The 27684-nt window shown below is 41.6% G+C and overlaps 1 long non-coding RNA gene across 1 annotated transcript in view; it reads left to right on the forward strand.

The window, feature by feature from the left end:
• The window catches only part of LOC117196401 (uncharacterized), a 51399-nt gene extending 34019 nt beyond the window's left edge, over positions 1-17380 (forward strand). Inside the window, exons 7-10 of the long non-coding RNA XR_007475747.1 lie at positions 6502-6572; positions 10078-10162; positions 13073-13238; positions 13449-17380. This is a non-coding gene — a long non-coding RNA (uncharacterized LOC117196401). The remainder of the gene's footprint in view (positions 1-6501; positions 6573-10077; positions 10163-13072; positions 13239-13448) is intronic.
• Positions 17381-27684: the final 10304 nt, after the last annotated feature.

Consider the following 27684-nt stretch of genomic DNA (forward strand, 5'->3'; position numbering starts at 1 on the left):
CTCTCAACCACTGCGCCACCAGGGAAGCCCTTTTTTTAAAATTAATTAATTTATTTTTTGTATGCATTGGGTCTTTGTTGCTGCACGCGGGTTTCTCTATTTGCGACGAGCGGGGGCTGCTCTTAGTTGCGGTGCACAGGCTTCTTATTGCGGTGGCTTCTCTTGTTGTGGAACATGGGCTCTAGGTACACGGGCTTCAGTAGTTGTGGCACTGAGGCTCAGTAGTTGTAGCTCACGGGCTTAGTTGCTCCGCAGCATGTGGGATCTTCCCGGACCAGGGATTGAACCCGTGTCCCCTGCATTGGCAGGTGGATTCCCAACCACTGTGCCACCAGGGAAACCCAATACTTTTGTTTTAATTGGAGTATAGTTGCTTTACAATGTTGTGTTAGTTTCTGTTGTACAACGCAGTGAATCAGCTATACATATACATATATCCCCTCCCTCTTACACCTCTCCCCCTCCATCCCATCCATCTAGGTCACCACAGGGCACTGAGCTGAGCTCCCTGTGCTATACAGCAGGTTCCCACTAGCTCTCTGTTTTACACATGGCAGCGCAGACACGTCAATCCCAGTCTCCCAGTTCATCCCACCACCCCCAAACACACAACCAAGTATAGAGAGTGACATAACAAATACCTGCCTCACTACATAGATCTAACAAATATTTACATGTTGCCTTAATTGCTTTAGGTCCTTTTTCTTATGGAAATTCAGTATTACAAATGGAAAGAAAGCTCCTTTCGTAGCCTCCTCTTTCCAACGCCTCTCCCTTCCTCATGTCTGGTTTAAAAATGTCATTACAAGTGTTATTCCTCGGGGCTTTCTCATGTGAGAGGCACTGTGATTTAGGCCCATTTGTATCTTCAAAATAAGAAAGCCCGTATTCGAAATGAGCATCCAGACACATATTCTGTGCTTTGTATGTGACAACTGCATCTACGCTTTGTAGAGTGACTCACTGTAGTGGGGACTGTGCTAGTCTCTTGTTTCCAGGGCACACGAGGCTCTTCAGGCACCTCATGTCTGTCAGAACCTCACATGGTTTCTTTCAGTTTTTAATTTCTCTTATATTCCATAGTTTCACCAGTTTTCTGTTTATGCTTCAAACTTCCCCCAACCCACGTTCCCAATTGAAAATCGTTACCCTTTTTATAAGGTCGATGAAGAATGGCACTTAAAGTTACAACACCAAGAATGTCTGGGACCTCTGTGCTAAAGCAAACTCCAGAGGCACTTCGGTGAACAAGCAAGGGGGAAACAGCCAAAGGCTAAATCCCCTGATTCCCTTACGTGTGTGATCCTCCGCATACACGAATAGGTTGTAATGTGTCAGCCTCAGATCTGAGCTGCACAAGGCAGCCTGTGTACTCGCTTTCAAGAAGGTGACTTCCATTTAAGACGAATGAAGATTCTGGAGAAAAATTGCAGACAACCTGCCACAGGCAATAATCTATCTCCAAGTTGCCATCTCTCAAGTCTCTGATTCTAAAGCTACAATATATGAAAAGTGTGTGGGAAACAGTTGAGCTAATTCAAATGGCACATGTCTGAGCTACCAAATATTAGTAAAAGGGACTCTCTTTCTCTAGGAAAGAAAATTGTGCTGAGTTTAAGAGGCCTTTGTACCAGCGGACAACTTTCCCTTCACCACATAGCAGGTGGCCTTCAAGGGCAGGCCCTTCCAAGGTCCCATTCATTGTCATCTGGGTGATTGCGGCCCCTGCCAGCTCTTTTTTTTTTTTTTTTTGGCTGTGCTGGGTCTTCGTTGCTGCACGGGGTTTCTCTAGGTGCAGTGAGCAGGGGCCACTCTTCGCTGCGGTGCGCGGGCTTCTCATCGCGGTGGCTTCTCTTGTTGCGGAGCATGGGCTCTAGGCGCGTGGGCTCAGTAGTTGTGGCTCACAGGCTCTAGAGCACAGGCTCAGTAGTTGTGGTGCATGGGTTTAGTTGCTTCGCAGCATGTGGGATCTTCCCGGACCAGGGCTCAAACCCGTGTCCCCTGCATTGGCAGGAGGATTCTTAACCACTGTGCCACCAGGGAAACCCCCCTGCCAGCTCTTGTGTGGGACCTAGTGGGAAATCATAAAAATAATAGCAAACATGGGCTTAGCATTCGCCTGGCACTGCCCGAGATGGTTTATACCAGTTTATCCTCATAGCAACCCTGTTGGGCCCTGAGGTCACCCAGGAGTGAGTTGGAAGGGAGGCAGTGTGACCTGGAGCCTGGGACCCTGTGGTGGTATTGCCGCGTTCCTCTCCACCCAGCTCTCATTCAATTGCCACAAAACCACCTGGGCAGCCAGACACGTCTAATAGCTAAGTGTCTAGCAAAGGCTGCATTGTCTTTGGAGCCTTAAACACAGCCCTTTTAATTGGAATTGCTTCCTAATTCAGCTTCATATATCTCCTCTGCTCCCACACAAAAGAATCCATTGTGTTGGTCTCAGGGACAAACTGGATGCTCCTTTGATATGCTTTGCATGTAAATGTAAGGAACAAGACTCATTTGATTTCATTATATGCTTTATTGATGCGCCTGCAGCACTTTAGTGTAGGTTTTTGTGACTAGAATTTCTAACAAAGGAGGGAGTGGGCTTCCAGGCTGGCAGCTCAGCCTAAAGAGGATTTACCACATCTGGCTCTAAAGAGATGCTCACTTGTGGCTGATGTCATTCCTAAGCTTTTAAAAGGGCTGGAGGCTTCAGGAGCTGCTGCTATTCTATGACTATAAAAGTGTTATCAAGCATGAGACGAATGCTCCTTGCCACTATGCGGGGGGAGGTGGGGAGGATTTACTGAGCCCCCGAAAAGACGGGCAGGATAACTTGGTATCACTGGGGGAAGTAAATGTGCTCACATGCCAGGACTGACAGAGCTGGTACCTAATCCTTCCTACCTGCAATGACAGGCTCCTGGGACTATAGCATGGGGTTAATTATTCCCAACGTTCTTCATTATAATTCTAAATGAGATAATGATTAGAAATAGTACCTAGTCATTGAACTGTAAATGCCCAAGGCATTCTCTTGCTGGAGAAACTAGCATTTTTTCCTGTGGCGTGTTAATTCCTTTGGCACTATCTTTTGTTTTTCTTCCTCCCAGGTTTAGTTGGTCTTTTAAATAATTGGAGCCTCTACAACTCTCTCGTGCCAAATAGAAAGAGTCAACAACGACTAAAAGCTGACTAAGCACTGGGTACTTTATTGTGTTGTACTTAATCCTCACAGTAGCCCTGTGCAATTGGGATTTTATTATTTCCGTTGTATAGGTAAGGGATGGCACAGAGTGGCTAAGTGCTTCCACTGGTGACACAGCTAGTATGCTGAGGTTTCAGGACTTGAATCCACGGAGTCAGACTGCAAAATATAAGACATTGTCTCCTAAGACCTTGAGCTTTCTTCCCTGAACACCTGGCTTGGAGGTCTGGCCATGTCTCATCTAGAAGCCTTTGAGGTCTATAGCCTTCCTGATGGACATCACTTTTTTTTTTTTTTTTTTTTTTTTTTAGCGGTATGCGGGCCTCTCACTGTTGTGGCCTCTCCCGCTGCGGAGCACAGGCTCCGGATGCGCAGGCTCAGCGGCCATGGCTCACGGGCCCAGCCGCTCCACGGCATGTGGGATCCTCCCTGACCAGGGCACGAACCTGCGTCCCCTCCATCGGCAGGCGGACTCTCAACCACTGCGCCACCAGGGAAGCCCTCTACTATCTTTTAACAAGGCCCATCTGGGACCACACCACATCAGCCAAGGTTTTGTTAACTGAAAAATAAAAAACAAAACCGCCAAATGTGAGAGCTGTGAATTCAGTTTTATTTGGGGTCACTGAGGACTACAGCCCAGGAGACAACCCCTCAGATAGCTCTGAGGAACTGCTCCACAGAGGTAGGGGGTAAGGTCAGTATTACGTATGATCTTGGTGAAGGGGAAAGTGCAGTCAAGCACACGTCTCGGTAGAAGGCTGCTGCTAGTCACAAGGAGCAGATGTTTCCGTTAAGGGTTTTAGTGCTTTTCTAGGCATAAGAAGGTACAAGAAATTGGATTCATAAAATTTTCTCCTGAAAATACCTATCTGAAGGCCTATTCTGTCAGTTTTTCCCAAAGCACAGAGTGCCTCATTCCTGATCTCCTTTCAAGGTGTGTTTAAAGTCAGCGACTGGACTGCAGTGGCTGGTGACCTCATCCTTTTAGGACCAAATGGAGAGCAACATTCTTTAATTTGAAGTTTCAGTGGGCACTGCACCTCACGAAAACTAATTGAACCTAGTTTTGTAAAATCAGTTCTTCACTATGAAAAGTCTTGGTATACAAAAGTATGTATCAGTAGAACAGAATTCTTAGGTTGCCTAATTGTATACACCACTAAAAGCTTTACTTTGACTTACTGTAGAAACCCTTCAAATACTGAGCTCCCTGGAGCATTTAAAATGAGATTCAATTGATGACAAAATGGATTCATTTAAGAATGAAGGCATAAGGAAAGCAACACTCTTTAAGTAAATTCTTTCATATATATTCATATGCTTCCTTTAACCTAGAAGCTCCAGTGCTAAACATGACTAAAGGTTTTTCAAGGCTTTCACACATCAGTGGAGCCCAATTCTCTTCCCGTTCTCTTTCATTCCATTTCTAAATTGAGTATCAGAATGATAGAAAATCAGTCATCAGATAATACTTTTTAGTGATTCTAGAACTCACACACTGCTTTCTTTTATTACTCTTTGAAAAAATACCTTCAGGTTTTCTAGCTGATTGGAGAGCTGGATGAGAGCACAGTAGGGTCTAAATACTATTATCTTTCAAAGATATAGCAAAGAGCCAGAGTCGCTGACTAATTCACACAAGCACTTTGGAGGATATAATCAGTAACCTTGAGAGTATGTTTCTGGGTTTTTTGTTGTTGTTGTTTTTTGGGTTTTTTTTGTTTTGTTTAAACCAGCTATGATTATGGATGTGCTTCAGATGGTAATCAAGTGAGTGGTGGCTTTTATTTCAGATCTAAAAAGCAATTTATTACTGCCTTTCTCACTTATGTTTCCCTGTCAAGTAGGCAGTCCCATGCTGGGCTCTTAGCAGCTGAGCATCTTCAGTTAGCTTTAATTATCATCTAGCTCATGACTTCCTTGGTAGGCTGGGTTCCCTATTTGGCCCTCACCCCTAATTTTCTACCCCTCTCTATTAAGTTTTCTATTGTTGTGTAGCAAATTACCAGAAACTCAGTGCCTTAAAACAGCATACATTTAGGATTTTACGGGCACTGCTTAGCTGGCTTCTGCGCTCAGAGTCACACAAAGCTGAAACTAAGGTGCCATCTGGGGTTAAGGTCTCATCTGAGGCTTGGGATCCTCTTCCACCTTCACATAGTTGTTGGCAGTTCATCTTCTTGCAGCTGTAGAATTCTTGACAGCTTGCTTCTTCAAAGCCAGCATCTCTGAACTCTAGACTCTCTTTTAAAGGGCTCACCTGGTTTGGTCAGGCCCACCCAGGATAATTTCCTTTTAATTTGAAGTCAACTGATTATAGACCTTAATCACATCTGAAAAATCTCTTCATTTTTGCCATATAACATAACAATCATGGGAGTGATGTCCCATTGCCTTTGCCATATTCCACTGGTTAGAAACAAGTTACAGGTGCCACTGACACTCAAGGGTGTCACTGTTGGGGGGTCATCTTAAAATCTTCCTACCACATTCTCTTTCTGAATAAGAACAGAAATGAGGGCTTCCCTGGTGGCGCAGTGGTTGAGAGTCCGCCTGCCGATGCAGGGGATGCGGGTTCGTGCCCCAGTCTGGGAAGATCCCATGTGCCGCGGAGCAGCTGGGCCCATGAGCCATGGCTGCTGAGCCTGCGCGTCCGGAGCCTGTGCTCCGCAACGGGAGAGGCCACAACAGTGAGAGGCCCACGTACCGCATAAAAAAAAAAAAAAGAACAGAAATGAGGCTAGTGAGCATCCAGTAGCCACTCTCTCATGCATTCAGTACACTTTAGTGTAGATTAATCCTCAAGAAAGTGTCTTATGTCACCTATTTACATCATTGACTCATATCCCAAAGTCAAAGGTCCCTGTTTCGAGAGTTTAAGGGTTTTCCTTTATTGGGCAACTTTGACTATAGATCCATTGGAGGTGAAAGGTGTGTGTGGTCATTTTGGATGTTTAATTGTTCTTTTCCAGAGGATATCAAGGAACAAAGAAAGCTGAATCTATTATAGAAATTTTCTTCCACCTCAAGTGGAAAAGCAAAGGTGTTTCAGGATAAGATCAGTAAGGGCCACAGGTCCAAGGGCAGTATTCAGCCTCTCCTGTGTTTGGAATAAAGTGAGTTCTTCCTGTTCCCTGGCGTCCTCAAAGGGAAAATGGCTCCAGTCATGACATTCGTAGTAAGGCTGGGCCATGGCTCTATTAGTGTTAAAAATGTTTCTCCATAAACACTTTAAAGTAGTATAATTTTCATTACCTGTACCCTTCTGCTTTCCCATGAACACCTTCTTTTCATTGTAGGTCTAGCCCTGGAAATCCTGGTAAAGCTACAAGCAGACTAAAAAGTATCATTCACAGCACAAGTGACGTGTGTAAGTAGATTCTGTAGAATTTAAGATTCTAAAATTTGTACATTTGGAGATGTACTATTTGGAAGAGAGAATTACAGGAACACCCACAACACATGTGTGCACATGTATGCATGTATAGTCACACCTCTCACACTTTCTCATTGCTACTCAGGTATGACCCTAAAATAACAACAATACTAATCATTTATTGAGAATAACCATGTTTCAGCCGTGTTACATGTAATATTGCTTATCTATCTATCTATATATCTATCATCTATCTATCAATCATTGCTAATGTAATACAGATAATGCTGGGCTTGCCCTACCTTTGAAATTTACATAAAATTGGTTTGAATGTCCTAACTTTCTGTGGAAATCCAATTTTCTCACCAAGATTGGGATAGATTCTTGTGGTCACTGCTAGCTCTGATTTCATGTTCCTACTGCATTCTCACTCTCATGGATGTCTGGCCTTTGGAGCTCTTCCCTTGTCTGTCCCGCAGACCCATGGACCGCATAAAAGAACACAGGTTGTGCTCCTGGAACAGGACTGGTTACATAATTTGTAGAGCCCAGTGCAAGAAGAAAATAAGGAGAGACCCTCTGTCAAAAATAATTAAAAATTTCAAGATGGTGACAGGAGAACATTAAACCAAGAATGTGGCCTTTCTAAGCTTGGGGGTGCGACCGCACAGGTCACGTGCCCACAAAGGTAGCCCTGTCCTAGAATTTCCCCAAATACCACTCCTTACGAGGCAATCAGATGAACTACATATTTATTAAAGTGCTTAGGGTAATAGTAGAAGAGCACTGGGTCTAGGGATCACAGCAACTCACAGCAGAGAACTTCAGATTAAATGTTTCCCTCAAATTTCTGTCCATATCTACTGAAATTTAGTTTATCTATAACTTCCTCTTTTTTTTCCTAATATCTTTCTAAACCATGGCCCATGCCCAGGGTTTGAGTGTGGGTGCTCATCAAAGCATTCTACTGGGCAAAAACTTGACCTACTCCTAAGAGAAACTGTCTCCTTCCCTAGGGATGGAAGTAGGAATAGTTGTATTTTAAATAGCAAATTATTCTTATTCCCACGGCTCAAATTATTCTCTTTTGTGCAAGGTATTATTATTATCATCCTCATTTTACAGGTAAGGGGTTCTGATGCTCAAGAGAACATAGCTGGTGAAATGATATCTAGCTTCAACTTTTGTATTCTTTCCACTAAGCTTGCTGCTCTCTAAATCTGGAAAGGTTTTTGAGAAATCACAAATTAGCCCCCGAATTTGCCAAGACTATCTCTATGGAGGTGCAGCCTGGTATAAATCTTTCAGTGGTTCCACTAGAACCCAACAGTTTGGACTACTGGTGTCAGATTATTGTGTGAAGCAAGGTTAGCCAGAGGGCTGTCATGGAGGAAGGTTAGACTATGTCCCTCTTCCTTTCCTAGGCAATATGGGATTTAAGCACTGTTTAAGATCCCTTTCTTCAACTCTTTATGGAATTGGAGACCATCATTACTACCTTTATGCTCTATGTACAGTGAAAAACATAGCTATCCTCTTGGGACTGTCAGAGCCACTCTTGTTACTGAATTTCCCTCTTTCTCCACAAGGGAGGAAGAATCCTCCAATACTTGGCAAACATCCTTGGAGATATTTTGTGCATTGTTGGTGTGGTCCATGTACTGTGGTCAGTCCATCATTCAGTCTTAGGATAACCTAATTCAAAACCACCCGAGCCATCAAACCATTTATGTATTTAAGCTGGGTACATGTGAACGTGCTGCAGTCCACTTTTTGGACCAAATTTCAGTATGAAAATGCCTCCTTATGAATAGAGTGATTATATAATTCATCATCCAAATCTGGACAGTTTTAAGAATGAAAGGGTACTAAAAAATTAATTTAAAAATGTACATTTACTAACCAACAAATTAGTTTTATTAGAATGGTAGACCTATGAAGTCTGTTCAAAGACTATTTTCAAAAAAGAAATTATTTTTCAAGAACAAAAATAATAGAACAGTGTACATGAAGAAAACATTTTAAGTTATTTATATCTATTATCTGAACTTTGAAATGATATCATCTGAATAATTAGTCTCGATATATATTAATGTGCTTTAATCAGTTGCACAGTGTTCTGTCTGATAATCAAGCCGATTGTATTTTCCTGATTTTTTTTCAATATGTTGTTATTAAGTTAAATGTTCACATATAAATGCTCACAATCATCTTAAAGATTATATTTTAAGGTTTATAAATTTTCAAATTGTTAACACCTTAAATTGGCTCTTGTCTGAGAAAATACTCTCTATAGATGCTGAGATACTTGTTAAGCTCAGAGCAAGCAAATTCTGCTAAGTAAAATATATTTTCAATTTAAATCTTTAATTTGAATTTTCAAATTGAATATTTCAGCCAAATAATTTCACAAAGACTGTCTTTTTGTCTCTATTTATGATAACTATTTCAACAAATAATTTTATAAACAAAAGCTCATTAAATAAAGTTTTCACCATTTATAAATCTTTTGACTCTTTTACCAAATTTAAATGCCCCCAAACTGTAGACCTTCTCAAGTTTCTTTCTGAAACAAAATATAAATTTATCCAGTTAAAAACAGGAATTTTATCAAAAGATACTTCCTACAAGATGAGATATTCCCAGGTACAATCACAGAATTTCAAATCATACTTGGGGATTATTTGAACTCTCCTTTCTGGGTTGTTTACTTTCTATCTTGCTTGTATAGGGATACATTTCAATATCTTCTTATTTTTAAGCTTTGTTTTTAGTAATTGTGATTTCATTAAACTTCAGAAGCTGAACTGTTTGGCATTCCATTCAATAAATACTTTAAGTATTTCCAGCTAATTTTGAATGAAATGGAGCCAAATTTAGAAAACTTGTTTATAAAAATGTTCAATGCCATTGACGGGCACTTAAGTTGATATAGAATATAGTTCTTCAATACTCAAGCATTTCTAAATCTTATATCAGACAGGAAGGAGGGAAAGCATGTAATGCCATGTTGGTATAATTTAGAGTCTTTAATATCAGGTTTGTAATTCAGTAATGCTATGTGTAGGTAATTATATTTATCCATTTTCCTAATTGAATCTTCTGTGGATATAACTACTGTATAAATTATATGAGCACTACACTAATTGTTATACACTTCTGTTCCATAACTGGAGAACACTGTCTTTACCATGACGGTCTGTTCTACCAAAACTTGAATTATTATCACAAAAAATTTTTATTTTAAGTGTCAAACTTCTAAATGGAATTTTCAGTAGCATTCACAATAATATCAGATGTGGAAGAATCAACGTCTAAAACCTCTACTTTGATGCCATGAACTGGATGAAAAACAATGAACCAATATTGCAATTAAAAGATTTTTCTATTTGAAGTAAATGATGACACTAACATAAAACTGGTGGCATTTAATTGTGATTCTAATATTACTGGAGATAACACATAACATCTCTTGTTTTACTTTTTCTATGTACACGAGAAAACTTGGAATTGAAAATATATTGGAATGTGTTTAGGAGAACAGTCATTTGATTTAAACATGATCTAAACACATGCTTCACACGGTGAGTATAAATGCACCTTCCGAAGCTTTAGTGGTTAACATTTTTCCCAGCGCATTCTTCTTAAAATAACTATTAAGCATCGATATTGATGCTTCCTTAGCAGATTTAGTCTTCTGGCTCTCATGTGGTCAGTGATATCACTGTGACCCCCATACAGAGAATGATAAACGTCAACAAACGTTTTGTCCAAGAAACATGTTCATCATCAACTTTCTTGGATGTTTAGTACTTAATTTTCCACTAAATATACTCCTTCATTTTTATTGAATTCATTGTGGTCAAAAGGACTTATTTCAGTATAAACATGTTATCAACAAAATAAACAGTTGTAGATTTACAATAAATGGCTAAACTACCATGTAAGAACTTAATATCTAGACTCTCTCACATATGTTACAGTAGCGTGTCTCTATGTCTCATGTTTCTCATTGATCCCAGCATCTCTCTGGCTCTGATGGAGTTCTCTTAAGTCTACTCCAGCTTATCTTAATGCAACAATTGCTAATTATACTTTGTTTAAAAATGAAAAATCGAGAAAAAATTCTAAACCACATGAGATACTGGACAACAGGCATAAACCAGGACTGTCCCAAACAAAATGAGACATAGAGACATCCTGCTGATGAAGAATGTAAGCTCTGCTCTCCAATATTCTAGGATTTACCCATAAACCCTGCACACTTGTCAAAATATCCTCAATTAGTGTTATTATAATGTGAGACCTTATGAATTAATTTTCCATGCCAGGCTGACCTTTATTATTATTTTTTAGGTTAAAAAAAGCTAAAGTAATATTTAATGAGGTAGAATCTGTTATAAACATCATCAAAACTTGCATATTAGAAGTGAAAATTATTAGTTTATTTTTTATTTTTACTTTATTTTTTATAAAGTAGTTAGGAAGTTAAGTTTCATTGTGTTTATCTCCATGCTTTCTGAGATACTGTTGCTATTAAAAATGCCTTGTACTTAGAACTGCTAAAATAAAAATAGTGACAATACCAAGTGCTGGTGAGGATGTGGAGAAACTGGATTTCTGACACAGCCATTCTGGAAAATAGCCATGGCCGCTGAGCCTGCGCGTCTGGAGCCTGTGCTCTGCAACAGGAGAGGCCACAACAGTGAGAGGCCCACGTACCGCCAAAAAAAAAAAAAAAAAAAGCATTTACCATAAAAGCAATTGTACTTGGGCATTTATCCCAGAGAAATAAAAACTTATGGTCAAACAAAGACATGTGCATGGATGTTTATAGAAGCTTTATTTGTAAAAGATAAAAATCAGAAACAACCCTAATGTCCTTCAATAGTTAAACAAGCTGTGGTACATCCTTACCATGGAATAGTACTCACAGAGAAAGGAATGAAATATTGATCCATGTAACAACTTGGATGAATCTCAAGAGCATTACGTTGAGTTTAAAAAGCTAATCTCAGTAGGTCACATACAGCATGATTCTATTTCCGTAATATTCTCAAAAGGACAGAATTATAGATATGTAGAACATATTAACAGTAGCCAAGGGTTAGAGACAGGGGTGAGTGCAACTAAATAGAAGTAGCATGAGGGAGTTCCTTGATGGTGATGAAACAGTTTGTATCTTGTGGTAGTGATTATATGAATCTACACAGGTGATAAAACTTCATAGAATTACACACACACACACACACACACACATACGAGTGCAACTTCCTGGTTTTGATATCACACTGTAGTTACCAATGTTCTGAACTCTTTGTCTGGTAAATTGTTTATGTCTGTTTCATTACACTATAGCTATATAAGATGATGACTGGGGGAAACTGGGTGAAAGGTACTATTTTTGCAACTTTCTGTGAGTTTATAATTATTTTCAAATAAAAAGTTAAATGAAGAAACAAAAATACATTTGCCCCTTTTATTTTGTATCTGATATTATGATATCTGCTTACCTGGAAAGGAAAAGTAATGATCAAATGATTTCAAGTTTCAATTATCTTTTTTTCTTTCTTCTTATCTGTATTTCTTATTTGTTTTGTGGTGAATACATATTATTAACATAATAAAAATAATGAGGAGATAAAGTAAAGTTTGGATTACTAATGTCAAGGTGGATTGAGGTGAGGGAAGAAGCAACAGCAGAGATAGTGGCCACCAGAGAGAAACAGGGGCTGTATTTTTTTTTTTTTTTTCTGGTACACGGGCCTCTCACTGTTGTGGCCTCTCCCGTTGCGGAGCACAGGCTCCAGACGCGCAGGCTCAGAGGCCTTGGCTCACGGGCCCAGCTGCTCCGCGGCATGTGGGATCCTCCCGGACCGGGGCACGAACCCATGTCCCCTGCATCAGCAGGCGGACTCTCAAGCACTGCGCCACCAGGGAAGCCCCAGGGGCTGTATTTTTCAACACAGGGCATAATGCATGCATAATGGACACCCCCCAATAGGTGCGCAATGATAGTTTACTGAATGAAAGAATGAATGTTCAAAAGGTGTTAGACACAAGTCAGAACAGATGGAAAGAGGTTCAGAGAGAGGCTGGAAAGCCATCAGGTAGCAAATAGAATGGCTTCCAGGGCACATAACTGGAATCTGTTTAAAAAAAAAGGACTGATAATCTCTAAATGTGGAAGAAATCTAGGTCAGAACTGTTTAGACCAGGCTTAAATGCTAAAAAAGTCTCATTGAGTTCAGAGAATAAACCACTTGGACCACTAATACTTCCTTGGAGCTGGTAAGCCAACATTGTGTCAGGTAGGAAGGTAGCTTTTTGTTCTAAAGAGCTAAGTGGGTCTACGATATGTTGAAGTCCTGCTAGGCATAGGTTCCATACCTTAGAGGAAAGACCAACATCCCATGTCTCTCAGAGCAGAACCGTGTGAGTTTTAAAAATGATCTGAGGGTTTCTTGGAGTAAGTCATTACCTTAATCCCACAGGTCAAGTTTAGCTCGTGACAAGAGAAGAATGGAGATTGGATTCTTTGCTGGGCCTAAGTAACCTGAGATTGTCTGACGGGGGCTTCCATTAGCCCCGTGTTCACTAAAGCTTGCCACACCACCAGCAATGGTTTGCACCTTTTCTCAGCGTCTTTGTGGATGCCAGGTGAGAGGCTCAGCCTGTGCCCCGTGCGTGGTGCGGGCTCTTCATCAGTCACGTGTGTCAACCACACAGGCACATTTAAGTGCTGCCTTCCCTCTTGTAGTAATTGTTATTATGTAAACAATCTAATCTGAGTGCTAATACATGTAATTTCACTGAACTGACAGTACGGAATCTTGAGTGTGCTGTTCCACAGACTTGCTTCTTTCCCAGGTGAGGGGTGGCAGTGATGAGCATCCCTTCTGTGGCCACACAGAGTCCACGGGTTTTCAAGGTCTTCAGAGGAGCACTTCAGTTTTCAAGTCAACACCCCTTTTCTTCATCAACTTTGAGTGAAAATCGTAATAAAACACACAACGGGTTGTAATGGAGAAGCAGCATACTGTAATTTGAGAGAAGAATTACAGATTTTTAGAATAATATTTGATGGTGCTTTGGAATATTTTTATGGTTGAACACTTACGTCCTGGGAGCAGGACTCTGTGAGCCTACCTACTTTTCCCAACTAAGCCACCCAGTTTCACTTCTAGTCTGTGGTCAGTTGTCTTCACGGTCAGTCTCCTGGCTGAGACATATACGCAGAGCTTCTGGTTCCAACCCTCGCATTTTAGAGTTCAGAGAAGCGGAGGCCACAGGTATAGGAGGGACAGAGCTGGTCCCAGAACGTGCCTCATCCTTCTCATTGCAGTGCCACTTCTCCCAGGCCGTGCACCACCTTTACAGGCTGCAGGACACCAGAGGACCAGGGACCAGTTGTTAGGAGAGAGGCCAGGGGACAGTTAAAAGTGATATTACTTTGTGGCATTCACAGCTGCGAGGAGTGATGGCAGCCAGATGTATTCATTCGATCCATTCAGTGATTATTCATCCAGTACTTTCTCATCCAGTACTTTCTATGTGCTGGGGACTGGTTTAGGCACTTGGGAAACAGAAATGAACAAAATTGCAGAATTCCTCATCCTCATGGAGGCCACATTGTAGCAAAAGGAAAAGGAAGCGCACAGTCCTAACTGTGTCCCAGTCCTGTCCTCAACAATGTACATATGTTAACTCATTGAATCCTCACAATGGCCCTTTGAGGTAGGTAGGATTGGTTTTTTTTGTTTTTTTTTTTTTTGGTAGGATTGTTAATCACATGTTGCAGGTAAAGAAACTAAGGAACAGGGAATAAAAATTAAGAAACTTGCTCAAGGTCATGCAGCGAGTAAATAACCAGCCTGGGATCCAGCACTAGCTATTTGGCTGTGAATTCCTGCTCTGAACCACTGCACTTGACTGCCTGATTCATGAGTGAGGTTAGAGCCGTGGTCTTCTTTCTTTTCTTTCTTTTTTTTTTCCTATAAGCAGCGGAAGCCTCCCTCTTTTTAGAAATGAACTTCCATGTGGAGGACCAAAAAATAAAATAATAAAAGTGGCCCTGTTCTGGATGAAGAGAATGGAGAGGGTGGGGAATTCACATTGTTCTCGCTGGATGGCAGGAGCTGATCAGTAGATGCCTGCTTCCAGAGAGCCTCTGCTCCTCCTTGGTTCCCACCCTGTTAGACCTGGCACCCTGCACCAAGGCTTTAGAAAGAGCTGGAGTGGATGTACGGAAAATGGGACAACAGACACGTCTGGGTCAGCCCTGGGAGGTTAGAGGAGTTGTAGTAGTGGTGCCAGCAGAATAACTCAGGAATTTTCAGTCTATACCCCGACAGTGTGTGTTTGGGGGACTCTCTCCCATCCTTTGAGAATAACTGATGCTGTGGTGCTCTTCTGTGCCTGATGGCAGAGGGTCTTATAAGGGGGAGAGTGGGAGGTTGAAGGTACACTGAAAACCCGGGGATGCTTTTCTTCTTCTCATCATTCCTTCTTTTGCCTCCTGCCTTGACTATCTCTGGCCCTGCGTGATGGAGCCACAGACAGTGCCAGAAAGAGGCCTCACAGCTCTCGGGCTGATGGTGTGTATCCCTTTGAACATCCACTGAGGTCAAGTTTTACAGACTTCTAATGGCTACTGTGGCAGTATCGAGGCAATGGCCTTCTAGTGGCACCGTTATTTCACCATCTCTTAAAAGAGTAGAATAAATATTACCCCTGCTCTTCCCAAGGAACCTGCCCAAAGTTGCCAGATTCAAAGTTTCAAAGGGCAGTTCCTGGGGTATTTTGTTTCCGAAAGTCCTGGAACGGAGCAGTTTATAAAGTCATTTTGCTAAGCCTTTCTTTTGCAGCCACTCCCATTCCCAGCCCTCAGTAATCAGCTGGAAGTTTGGAGATCACTTGCCCTGGCCAGCCTGGAGGTAGCTTTTCCCCAGCTACTCCTCCAGGTTCCTTTTCACTGGCCTCTGCTTTGAATTGTTAATTTCCTCTCTGAAGGCACTGTCTGACTTTGTTAGCAGGTCTGACACTGTCTGGCTGCTTGCAAAGAGCAACTAGTGCCAATAAGGTGCCAGCACTCTTCTAGGCATGGGAGACATAAAGGGGAAAAAATCCTTTTTCTAACCTCAAGGTGCTCACAGTTTAGTGGGGAGACAGCCAGGTAAACACGAAATCACACCGTGGTGTGATATCGTATTGTAATTGTCAAAGGAAGGCTGTAGTGGGAACGGGACAGAAGGATTCATCATGTGCTTGGGAGAAGCAGGGAAGGCTTTCCGTGTGAGGCAACCGAGAGCTGAGACTTGGAAGAAAAGGAAGAACTTCAGGGGTATGTACATCAAGTTGGAAGAAAACCACTGCCAAGGGCTTTGTGGCATCACGCCACATGCCATATCTAAGGCACTGACTGGGCTGTGTTACCAAAAGAGAGAGGCACTGGGTTCCTATTCCTACCTCTCTATAATCAGGACAAATCAAAAGTCTTAGTTTAGAAGTTGATCATTGCTTCCTTTGAATTCTCGCCAGAACCTCCTTGAAAACCGGTGCTTTTTAAAATTTCACCTTCCCCTTTCCCATCCCATCTCACCCCCAGGAACAAATATAATGACTTTGCCAATTAGCACTAAATAATGGGAGCTGAGTTGAACAACGAAAGAATAAAATGGGAAATAAAAGATGGAAATTAGCCAGCCAGATTGGGGAGAGCCTTCAATATCAGGCTAAGGCATGTGGGCTTTACTTGGTAGCAGAAGCAAGAATCTGATGAGACAAGTAGTAGTAGTGGAGACAAGTTGGAGCTAGAGCTAAGGTTTAGGCCGTCTTCAGTATGCTGCGAAACATTAGCTGAAAGCAGCCAGATGGTAAAAACTTCTCAGTGAAGAGAGAACCCGAAAAGAAAAGAAACGAGAGCTGCACATGTAATCTTGAAGACACAACAGTTAGAGAGCAGACCCAGAAAAACCTGTCTTAAAGCATTGGCTTCCACGTTTGCGGATATTAATAGCACCACCCAGTCTGTCTGCTACTAGGAGTCATTGAAATAATGCAAGAAAAGTGCTTAACACATTGCCTGGTGCAGAGCACTTAATAAATATTACTCTTCATTATTATTATAGAAGAGTGATTTTTTTGTTTTTTGCATTGAGATAAGGTCAACTGATGTACAAATACTAATTGTTAATATATGCATTGATGATTTGTTGCCCGGTAACTATGATTTTTGAAGTGACAAACTCATTTCAGTGTTTGCCTTTTAATTAAAATGGGTACTTCGGCATTTTAAAATTCATTTTTGAAGGAACCCCCTACTGAGCTGCAGCATCTCAGGCACAGCAGGGGTATACTACCATTTTTAAAAAGCCAGCTAACAATTAATGTCATAATTTTATATTTATCCTGCTAATTACGGCAAAGACAAATCCCAGTTTGTCCACGACTGTGCAAACAAACAAAGAAGGCTTAGCACCATGAGGCAAGTTACTTGCAAATTTGCATATTAATTACTGTTTACCACCTCTGCTCCTGTGGCTGATTACTTCTAACAAAGAGCAGACGTATACAGTGGCTTGGATCGTCTGAGACAACCTGAAATGCAGCCCGCCACTCTCTGAGCAGGCTAGGAGGCTGCTGTGCTTACTAGTGGTGACATGACCAGAAGGGAACAGTCCACACTCCTGGCTCAAGGGATCTTTATGTGAAGAGGCATTAAGGTTTCTGAGATGCATTTTATAAAGCATAACAGACAACAAAAGTGATCCTACAGATTCTCACTCAAATAAGACCATCTTTGCTTTTTTTTTTTTTTTTTTTTTTGTAGTACGCGGGCCTCTCACTGTTGTGGCCTCTCCCGTTGTGGAGCACAGGCTCCGGACGTGCAGGCTCAGCGGCCATGGCTCACGGGCCCAGCCGCTCCGCGGCATGTGGGATCTTCCCGGACCGGGGCACGAACCCGTGTCCCCTGCATTGGCAGGCGGACTCTCAACCACTGCGCCACCAGGGAAGCCCTGACCATCTTTGCTTTAATGTACTTTGGAGCAGTATTATTCTTGATGTGTGCTATACAGTGTGAAAGATAATATCTATTTTTCTGTGTGTGCTTTGAAAGGTTACTCGTCCGTTATGATTAAGCTCTGGGTACAGCACCCTGGAGTAAAAGATTTCCTTAGACTCATGAATCTACTTTCTTTCCTCAGTTTTGGCGCCAGTTGCCAGGAGGACAGGGTGCTCTGGGTGGAGACACCCAAAATCCATTCCTGTTTTCTCCTGATGGTGTTGAATGGATTGGGACAGTCTTATGCCTGTCTAACCCGGGAAGGGACGTTTAGTGTGTATTGGAGAATTTTAACTTGGCTGTAATTGGAGACAAAAACCACATAAGTTGATTTAAAGACACTAAGCCTGAAAGAAATTCTTTGTGCTCACAATTCGGAATAAGCAAAAGCAGCCTCCTCTTGAGACAAAGTCCTGTCCAACAAAACCCCTGATGGAGGCAAGAGAAAAATCAGTGGAAAAATTTTAATGCTGACATAAGCATAATATATTATGCATGATAATCTTCAGACTATGAAATCCACTTGCATGCAAACATTTGAAAAAGCAGGGGCTGCTTTACAAGGTGACTTCAGCTTCCTGTAGTTGTGTGAAAAATGTTCAAAGTGTAAGAACAGGACAACTCCTGTCTGTTTTTAGTCTCTGAAAGAAGAAAACAAATACTTGTATTGGTAATGGCTCAATAGCCACTCCTTAGGAAAGTCACAGTAATATTACAGTAATAATAACAGTAATAATAGCTAACAGCTATCAAGTGCTTACGCTGTTCCAGGCGCTTAATATGCATGATCTCACTTAATCCTCAAAATGAAGAGGGTTGAATTTTTCATCCCCCTGAAAATAGCTGAAGAGACTGAAGCTCAGAGTGATTAAGAAACTTGCCCCAAATCACAAAAGTAGAAAGTGGAAGAGCTGGGATTTGAACCCAGGCAGACTGACTCTACAGGCCACCATGCTATGCTGCTTCTCATTTTATATATTAGGAAGCTGTAGTTTATTTTCCTAATGCCCCAGGTTTTGTTGTTAAGTTGGAATTCTATTCCAGTTTTCTGAGCTCCAAAACTCATTATCTTTACATTCCTCCATGCTACCTTCCCTAATTAAAACAAAGCATTAGATTTGAAATATCCTAATATATTAGAGCAGAGGTCAGTGAACTGACCAAATCTGCCCACTGCCTGATTTTGTAAATAAAGTTTTATTGGAATGCAGCCCTGCCCACTTGTCTAAGTGTTATCTGTGGCTGCTTTTGTGTTACAGTTGAGTCATTGTGATAGTCAGTGTAAGGTCCACAGCCTAAAATATTTCCTGTCTGGCTGTTCACAGAAAAAGTTTGTTGACTCATGACTTATACAAAACATTTCTTTTCTTTTTCCTAACTAACCTGTGGCCCAAGTCTTCAACAGCAGCAGCTTTGAGCAAGAGAATAGGTGAAGTGATGACTAGCCTGGCTAACTGTGCTTATTTTAAATCTGAGAGTGCCTGGGGCCTCTGGGGACAAGTGAGCACAAGGACAGAGGCTGTGGGTGGCTTGTTATTAGTCTTTGCTGTTTTCTCTCTACCTGTCCCAGAATCCCAAGAAAAACCATTCCCTCCTGTATCCCCAGCACCTTCAACACTGCCAGAGATATAGTGGATACACAGTAGATAATTGTTGAATTAATAGTGAGAAATATCTTGCAATAGACCGTGAATTCTGTCTCCAGTCAGTCTCCAGGATGGAGTTCAAGCGCCTTAGCCTGACAGTTGCGATCCTGTCCCCTCCCCCTACGTATCATAACTCATTTGCGTATGCAACACTTTCTATTTTTTCAAGACTTAACTCCTGACCATTTGACCACTCAGGAAGGTCAGGTTTGCTAGGTGGGCCAGATCACAGCTGGCTTTGGAAGAGGACTGATGTGTTCAAAACGATGCTTATGATATGCAAAAGAACCTGTAGGGGGGAGAGACTAGAGGCTAAGGGATCAATTAGGAATCTATTTGAGGTGATAATTGTGTAGACAAGGGCAATGAGAATAGAGAGGAAGGGACAAATCGGAGAGACATTTGAAAGGAAGCATCTTCAGGAATTTGATGACTTAGTGATCTGAGGGATGAAGAGGGAAGTGTAACAGAATAAGAATTTTAGTGTTAGAACTAGTAGATTTTGTTGTCATTGACAAAAATAGATACTCTCGGAAGAGAAGCAGGGTAAAGGGAGCGAGACAAAGTGTATCTGGAATTAAGATTGGGATTATCCTTCTGATGATACCTGTGTGGAATAGGATATGTGGCATTAGTGCCACTTTCGAGGTGAGGCCTAGAGATTTTGACCCAATAAGAACTGACAAACACAACATTGTAAATCAACTATACTCCAATAAAAACTTCAAAAATAAATTTAAAAAAAAGAATGGACAGGGCTTCCCTGGTGGCGCAGTGGTTGAGAGTCTGCCTGCCAATGCAGGGGACACGGGTTCGTGCCCCAGTCCGGGAAGATCCCACATGCTGCGGAGCGGCTGGGGCCGTGAGCCATGGCCACTGAGCCTGCGCGTCCGGAGGCTGTGCTCCACAACGGGAGAGGCCACAACAGTGAGAGGCCTGCGTACCGCAAAAAAAAAAAAAAAAAAAAAAAAGAATGGACAAACTGACTCATTGATTCATTCACTCAACAGATATTTGAGCAGGCATAGTGTGCCAGGCACAGTTCTAGGCCCTTGGGATATATCAGTGAACAAAACAAAGATCCCTGCTTTTATGGAACATGCATTCTAGCAAGAGACAGGCAATAAATAATGAACATAATAAATAAGTATATAGTGTAATAACGTGTTAAGTGCTATGGAAAAAAGACAAGGTAAGGCAGGGCAAGGTGGCTGGAGGCTCTGGGGGCAGGTGAAGGCCTTTGCAATTTCCCAGATAACATCTAGAGCTCTTTTTCTCTGATCAGTGGTTTGTTATTCATTTTCTGACCAAATTGTCAGAAGAAAAAATTGTAGGGCATTGGCTACTGTGTGATATTTTAATAAAGATACTTTGTATGCCACATCTGGTGGCAATTAAAAAAAGGGAAACTTCTCATGGTTCCCATTTCCTGAATGAGTAGCACTGCAATGAAATTTCGATGAGTTGAGGCTGATAATTTTCAGCAATTTAAATGTCGTTGCCTTTCCTAGAAGGAAGAGCTTTGTTTGTAAACACTTGGGTCAAAAGAAAACGTAACCTCATTATTCACATTCTTCTGATAGGCTCCCAGTCAGAACATATGGGGCAGAAGGGATATACAGGGGCCTGAAACATAATCACCTAGCTTTGGGGCTTTGTTCTTTGTGATGATGGGGGAAAGGTAAAGAGCTAATTTCATTCTTTCTTAGAAGACAAGTTGGACGGGATGACAAACTTTTTGTAAAGACCAAGAATTCAAGCAATTACCTAGTGATGCATAGCAACATATCTGCATGCTTGCCTTCTTGGATTATTAAGGGTCAAAGTCCCCGCTTGGGTCACACGCTAAACAGCTCTCAGTTTTCCGTGTTTCTTCAACAGGATATGATATGCCAAAGATCCACTTTAATTTCTACTGCCTTCCATTGCCAAGATGCTTATTTGGGGTCCTCAGAGGAGAGGGGATATTTAAAAAGGAAGGAGGGAGAAAAGAGAGGGTGATGTGGTTTGGACAGTGTCAGGAGACACAGTTGGTCCAGATTAAGAGAGTGGTATGCGTTGTAATTCTAAAATGGCCTCAGCTCTATTGAAAATAGAGAAACTTAATTCTTTGATGTGGAAATGAGCTAAAAGGGGAAGGAAAAGGTATACTTGTAAGCTCTGGGCTTTTTTTTTTCCTGTGTTGCTTTTCCTAAGCCAGTGAAATCCTCCAGGTGCAAAGGGCAGCCTGATGCTTGAAGGGACACCGGTCATGCAGCAGCCCCAGATTTCCCTCCCTTTGTAGTTGACTGAAGCAGCTGCAGCCACAGCAGTTGGCAAGGTAAGATCCTGGCTTCCTGGAAAAATCCTGAGACGAACCCAGCGTCAGTCAGAGTATATTTGGGTCTTTTCCAGGTGCAGGTTAACTAGGAAGAAGGGCTTGAGGTTGGAACAGTTTTTAACGTAAAACTTTCTGTGCTCAGGGAAGTGGGCTCACATGCAGCCATCTTTGGAAACGAACCATTTAAAAAAAAAAATTTTATTGAAATATATTTGATTTACAATGTTGTGTTAGTTTCAGGTGTATGTCAAAGTGATTCAGTTATATATATATATTCTTTTTTTACATTCTCTTACATTAGCAGTTATTACAAGATATTGAGTAGAGTTCCCTGTTCTCTATAGTAGGTCTTTGTGGTTATCTATTTTATATATAGTAGTGTGTATATTTTAATCCCAAACTCCTAATTTATTACCCACCCCCCACCCCGCTCCCCTTTGGTAACCGTAAGTTTGTTTTCTTTGTCTGGGAGTCTATTTCTGTTTTGTAAATAAGTTCATTTGTATCATTTTTTTAGATTCCACATATAAGCGATAGCGTAGGAAAGGAAACATTTTCAGTTAGAAGAGCCCTCACCAAAGTATGTCTTCAGTGGAAATGCATTTGTTTAATATTACATTAGTGATTTCTACCCCTTGTACCTACCCAATTCAACAAGCATTTTATTAAACTCCTAGTACGTTCTTAGGACTCTGTGAGGTGCTACAAACTGTCATGAAGGAGTAAACCTGAATTAATGACAAAAGAAAATGAAACCATTTTTTAAGACTCTTCATAGGAATTCCATTATGGGAAGCAATAAGAAAGCATGGATCCCACATTAGTGATACCCCCTGCCATTCCTTATCCTTATACGCAGCACACACACAAACACACACGGACGTGCTCAGGTAGAAATGCTCTTTGGGTAAAAATACCCATGGCTTTTTACGCAGGGCCAGTTGGCCTGGCTGGGCTACCCCATGGTGTTGTCTCATTGATGAAATGCTGATTAAGTTGCTTTATGCTCCATAATGGACCAGTGGGTCATTCTCTGTTTCTTGTCAACTTCAAACAGGCTGGGCAGTCTGAGTTTGTTTTAACTCTACTGACCCCAAATGCCTTTTGTCTTTATCAGACTTTATTCTTACCTTTTCAGAAATGGAATGGCTCCTCTTTTTCCTGTTTCCTCAATATTTTCCTAAAAGACACAAACTTACAGAAGTTGTTTCTGAAAGTGGAGCTGACTGGAAAAGTACCCAGTTTTTTTTCTAGATATCTATTTGTAGAATTTTCCAAAGTCAGTCCGTCAGAGACAGGGGATTCCATCTCAATCTACCTTGAAAGGCGATTGAATTAAACAAGCATTTGGTGAGTATCTGCTTTGTATCTGGCTTTGTTCTGAGGGAGTTAGAGAGGAAGTAGGATTTGTCCCTGCCCTTGAGGAAGGAAGTAGGATTTGTCCCTGCCCTTGAGGAGTTTAAAGTCAAATTGAATAAGAGGCAACACTAATTAAGCCAAGAATTTACTTATGAGTTTTTGAATTCACATTCTTGGCTTCAGTGTTTCTATGTATAATGGCCAAAAGGTTCCAGTACTTTTAATCTATGTATCATAGTAGATTTAGTTGTTCATGAAAAAAGGCCTCTCTAACCCAAATGAAGGAAACTCAGTCTAGACGTCGGGGATGCTTTAACTAATTTTCAAGCTAATTTGGCTTAATTAGTTCTTTTCCTAATAGTACTTTGTTCCAGACTCTATGACTTTGAACATTAAGCACTCACCCAGCCACTTTCCCTGCAGAGGTAAAGCTGCATCAGGCATGAATCCAGTTCTCAAGGAGCTCACTGCCAAGCTCAGCAGGTGAGACAGAGCATGAGGGGAAAAGGCATTGGTGCACAAGAACAAGAACCACGGGACCCGTAACTGGGGCCTTGTCCTGAGAGGCTGTGAGAATCACTCCACTGCTTTTTCTTCAGGGTAACTTCATCTCCCCACATCATGATTTACTGTAAGGATTGTGGGAAATGCTTTGCCCCCTTTGGATGAAAGGTGTATTATATAAGGTCTGTAAAAGGTTTTTGGATACGTTTAGGAAAAAATAAGTGATAACAATGATAGTAATATCTAGCATTTATTGAATGCTTATTATACGCCTGGCATTAAACTAAAGATGGGAATACGGCTTTAATCTGTAACTCTATTTTATATCCGTTGAGCCCCAAATTATCAAAATATTTATTTCTAAATGTGCTGCCCTGTTCATAATCTGTTTTTAATTGTTAACCTGGGTGATGGTTTCATGGGAATTCATCATACCATTCTCTCTACTTTTGTGTTTTGAAATTTTCCATAATCAGAGGCCACGCAAAAAAAAGGAAGGGGCCAAATAAACTTCATTAACCTAAATAATACCTCAGATAAACGATGAAGGTGAAGAAAGAAGGAAGAACACCGTTCTTCAGCATTTATAATGTACCAGATCCTTCATATACTGTCTGTGACTTAACTGTGATCCCATTTTACAAATAAGGCAACTGAGGCTCAGAGAGATTAAAAGACTTCTTTAAGGAGTTGAACGCTGGCCAGAGCTTATGTATGCTCTTTCCAATACACCATATTGCTCTGTGGGTCCCTATAGTTTCTAAGGGCAGGATCCCTGTGTTTCATCTTGGCCGCCTCAAGTGCCAGTGGGTGAAATCACAGTTCAAAACCAGATAAAATGTTTTGAAAACAATATGACATGTATGCTTTAGGAAAAATTTCGAAGCAATATATGAAAACTGGCAAAGCAATGGTGAATGATAATTTATATCTGAGAGGAACGTCCTTAAATGTCCATTCTGTGTGTGGGAGGGCGCAAGCACGTATAACATTGGGGACTTTGGGGTAACCAACATTTATTTCCAGACATTTCACAACCCCCCTTTAAGGTTAGGTATAAGGCCCATCTTACAGATGAGTAAAACGAGGCTGAGAGAGGTCCAAGTTGGCAACACCAGTGTATGGTGGTGCAGCCATGGAGTGGGGCACAGCTGGAGTTCAAATCCAGCCTGGCCTGACCCTCAGTGTACATCCTCTCACCACAACAGTGAGTGCTATGTTAGAATCGGATTCTTTCTTCTGTGGAAACAGCATGTATTAAAGGTTAGAGGGGGTCAACCAAATTCCTCCATGGGGCCTGGGAGGGGGAAGAGTTGGGTGTGACAAGATGGCAGCGTTTCTTTATCACGAGGCAAAACTCCCCCCCACTCTGTTTGGATTTAGTCTGCACGGACCAAACTGAACAGAAGCGAATTGTCCCATCTGTTGTCAAAACCATCCTCCCTGACTTCAAAGAGTCCCGGCCCCGGAGGGAGAGACCCCCGGGGCGCAGAGGGAGATGGAAGCGGAGCCCCTCGGCCTCCTGTCAGCCGCTTCAGTCTCTGGGGGCTGGAGCCGCTGCCTGTCATCCCAGCTGACTTCTCTTTGAATCTGCGGCTCTTCACCACCCCCTGCCTTCCCCTCCGCTCAAACAGACCCAAGGCCCGATTTCTGTTTGAAGTGGACGTGCTACTCTTCACACTGCGGGCGCTGCCGCGGAGGTGCAGCGGCATTAGAGGAAGCGGCTCCCTGTGGGGCGAGGCCACCTAAGCCTCAGGCGGCAGCCTGCGCTTTCAGGCGCTCTCGGGGCGATAATGGCATTCTAGACTTTTCCACAGGGGTCCTGAGGCCCCCGAGGGATCTTAATTAAAGTGGCTTTGTGGGTCTTGGAGGCAAACACGGGCCCAGAACTCAGGGTGGGAGCTCGTTATAAGTTCTGGTTCGGTTTTCCCCTGCCCTCAGAGAGTCTAGGTTCATAGGAGCAAAGGAAATGAAAGAACTGGACCTACTGTCTAAATCCTAAAGCAGAAACCTCTGCTTTCACCTGAATAACCAGAGCTCTCCAGCAAAGCATCACCTGGTCATTTCCCTTTGCTGGTGTAGAAATGATGATCGGGAAACCACACTGGAAATCGCTCAAAGTACCATGCACTGGAGCGAAGCTTTCTCCTTTCTGAGATTATTCTGAGGAAAAGGTAATAAACAGATCTGTAAGGAAATTAGTTATCTTAAAGTTTACTTACATATATTAGTTACTACCTTTTAATGAATGATATTTAGATGAAAATTTTGTTATAGATCAAGTATCTCCCTATAGACATTTCAAATGTAGCTCTAAGGAGAGTAACTATTTTTTAAAAAGATGAAAAGTTAAATATAAGATTCCCTTCTCTGTAAAACACTTTTATAAAGGTCAATAATTTTGAGGGGTGTGTGTGATTTCACTTGAGTATTACTTTTTGGATAGAATCATAGACTATATCTGCTTTGAAAATATTATTTTAAAAAAGAAAAATGAAGTGTGGGTGCCATTTTTTAATACAATATCTATAATTTACTTGTTAAGATGACACAATTAGACAGGATTAAAAGAAATATTAGTCTCCAAGGATAATTTATATTGATGCCTTTCTCTCTGTTCTTAAAATATGAAATTATTTACACATCCCACTATATTATTTTGCAAATTGTGGTAGTTTCACAATTTGGAAATATATATATATATCTCACAGATGTGTGTAATTAATTAGTGTCAGTTTACCTCCTAGACCTTAAGCTCCATGAAGGCAGGGACTATGTCTGATTTGTTTACCATTTTGTCCCCAGCGCCAGACATGTATTAGGTGCTCAAATATCTGTTGAATACATGAATAATCACTCAAAGGGGTGCAACGTAATGATGATGGTATATATTTGATTTTATCTTATAAGAATGCCTGCTTTAAATTTTTTTCTCTTAATTAAGAGACTCAGGTTATACACTTGGACTTTGTGATTTTAAGAAATCACTAACGCTTATCTACAAAAAAATATGACTGAAAATGTTCTTTGGATTGTCAAATCAGATGTGCAATGGTTTGCCAGTTCATGGGATTGAAACTTTCAAATAATTGGTGACTGGTCCCAATAAATCAGAGTAAGGGCAAAATCCACTGAATATAATTGTTTAAAGAGGCCACTTGTAATTGAAACACTTTTCAATTTTGCCTAGGGATGAAGTAGTCTTATTTCATGGTGGTGTTACCAGAGCAAGTAGTTCTAGGGTATTTGCACGGTTGCTATGCTGCGCTTTCCATCTGTAAAGATAACCAGCTGAAACGGCAGCGCTAAGGGACTGAAGTCCAAAGCTGGTGGAGACATCAGTGATTGAGAGTGTGGGCAGCGCCAGGCACTGCCAGACAGATGTGCTGGGAATCCACCCCCAAACTTCATGGAATCACCTTGCGTTCGCTCCTTCAACAGAAATCTGGTGCCGGGGAACTTCTTTCACAGTGCTAAAAAAGAGCTAAAAGATAACCTTTTCTTCCAGGAATAAGGATGCTTCTGGATGTGCACGAGTCAGTGAGGGTGGAAGAAGCTGTTTCATAGCCTTGCAGACAAGACCAGCATTGTCAAAAGTTTGCTGTTTCCGCTGCCATTCCCTGATTCCCCTCTGCCCTCAAAAGATTTGTAAAGTGGTCAGGGCCATGATGTTGCCCAGTTTCGCTACCAACCTTCTTTTCTCTTGATCTTTTGTTTCAATGTCTGCTTTCTTTCCCCTACGTGCTCACTGAAGCCTGATTGTGGGGTCAGGCTATAATTAGTTTATATATGAAGTTTAATTCACTGTGGCTCTTCTGGCATTAGACTCAGATGGGCTTTGATGTCTGGCTGGAGCTTTGATCCCAGTCCCTCGAATGGTGGTCATCACCCCAACTCAAAGGATTGCCCTTTATTTTTTTCCCCTCCTATTCGGAGACAGCTTTTCCCAATTACATCATTTGTGTTTGGCCATAAAAGCTGCAAGGCATCATTTTGTTGCTTTGCTCTATAGCAAAACGTGCAATTGATGCTCCTTACTTTGCTTGGCTGCAAAAGAATGTTCACTGCTGGATAAGGGCATTTGTACAGTGGTGCTCAGACTTTGTGAGGGTGCTGTTGGGAGTTGTTCTGCCCAAGGGCAAAGCTTCAGACTGTGTGATCTGAGGGACCCTTTCTGACTCTGCCCAGGAAATATCTTTAAGCATAAGCTGC

This window comes from Orcinus orca, chromosome 2, assembly GCF_937001465.1.
Source record: "Orcinus orca chromosome 2, mOrcOrc1.1, whole genome shotgun sequence".
In the NCBI taxonomy this organism is placed as follows: domain Eukaryota; kingdom Metazoa; phylum Chordata; class Mammalia; order Artiodactyla; family Delphinidae; genus Orcinus; species Orcinus orca.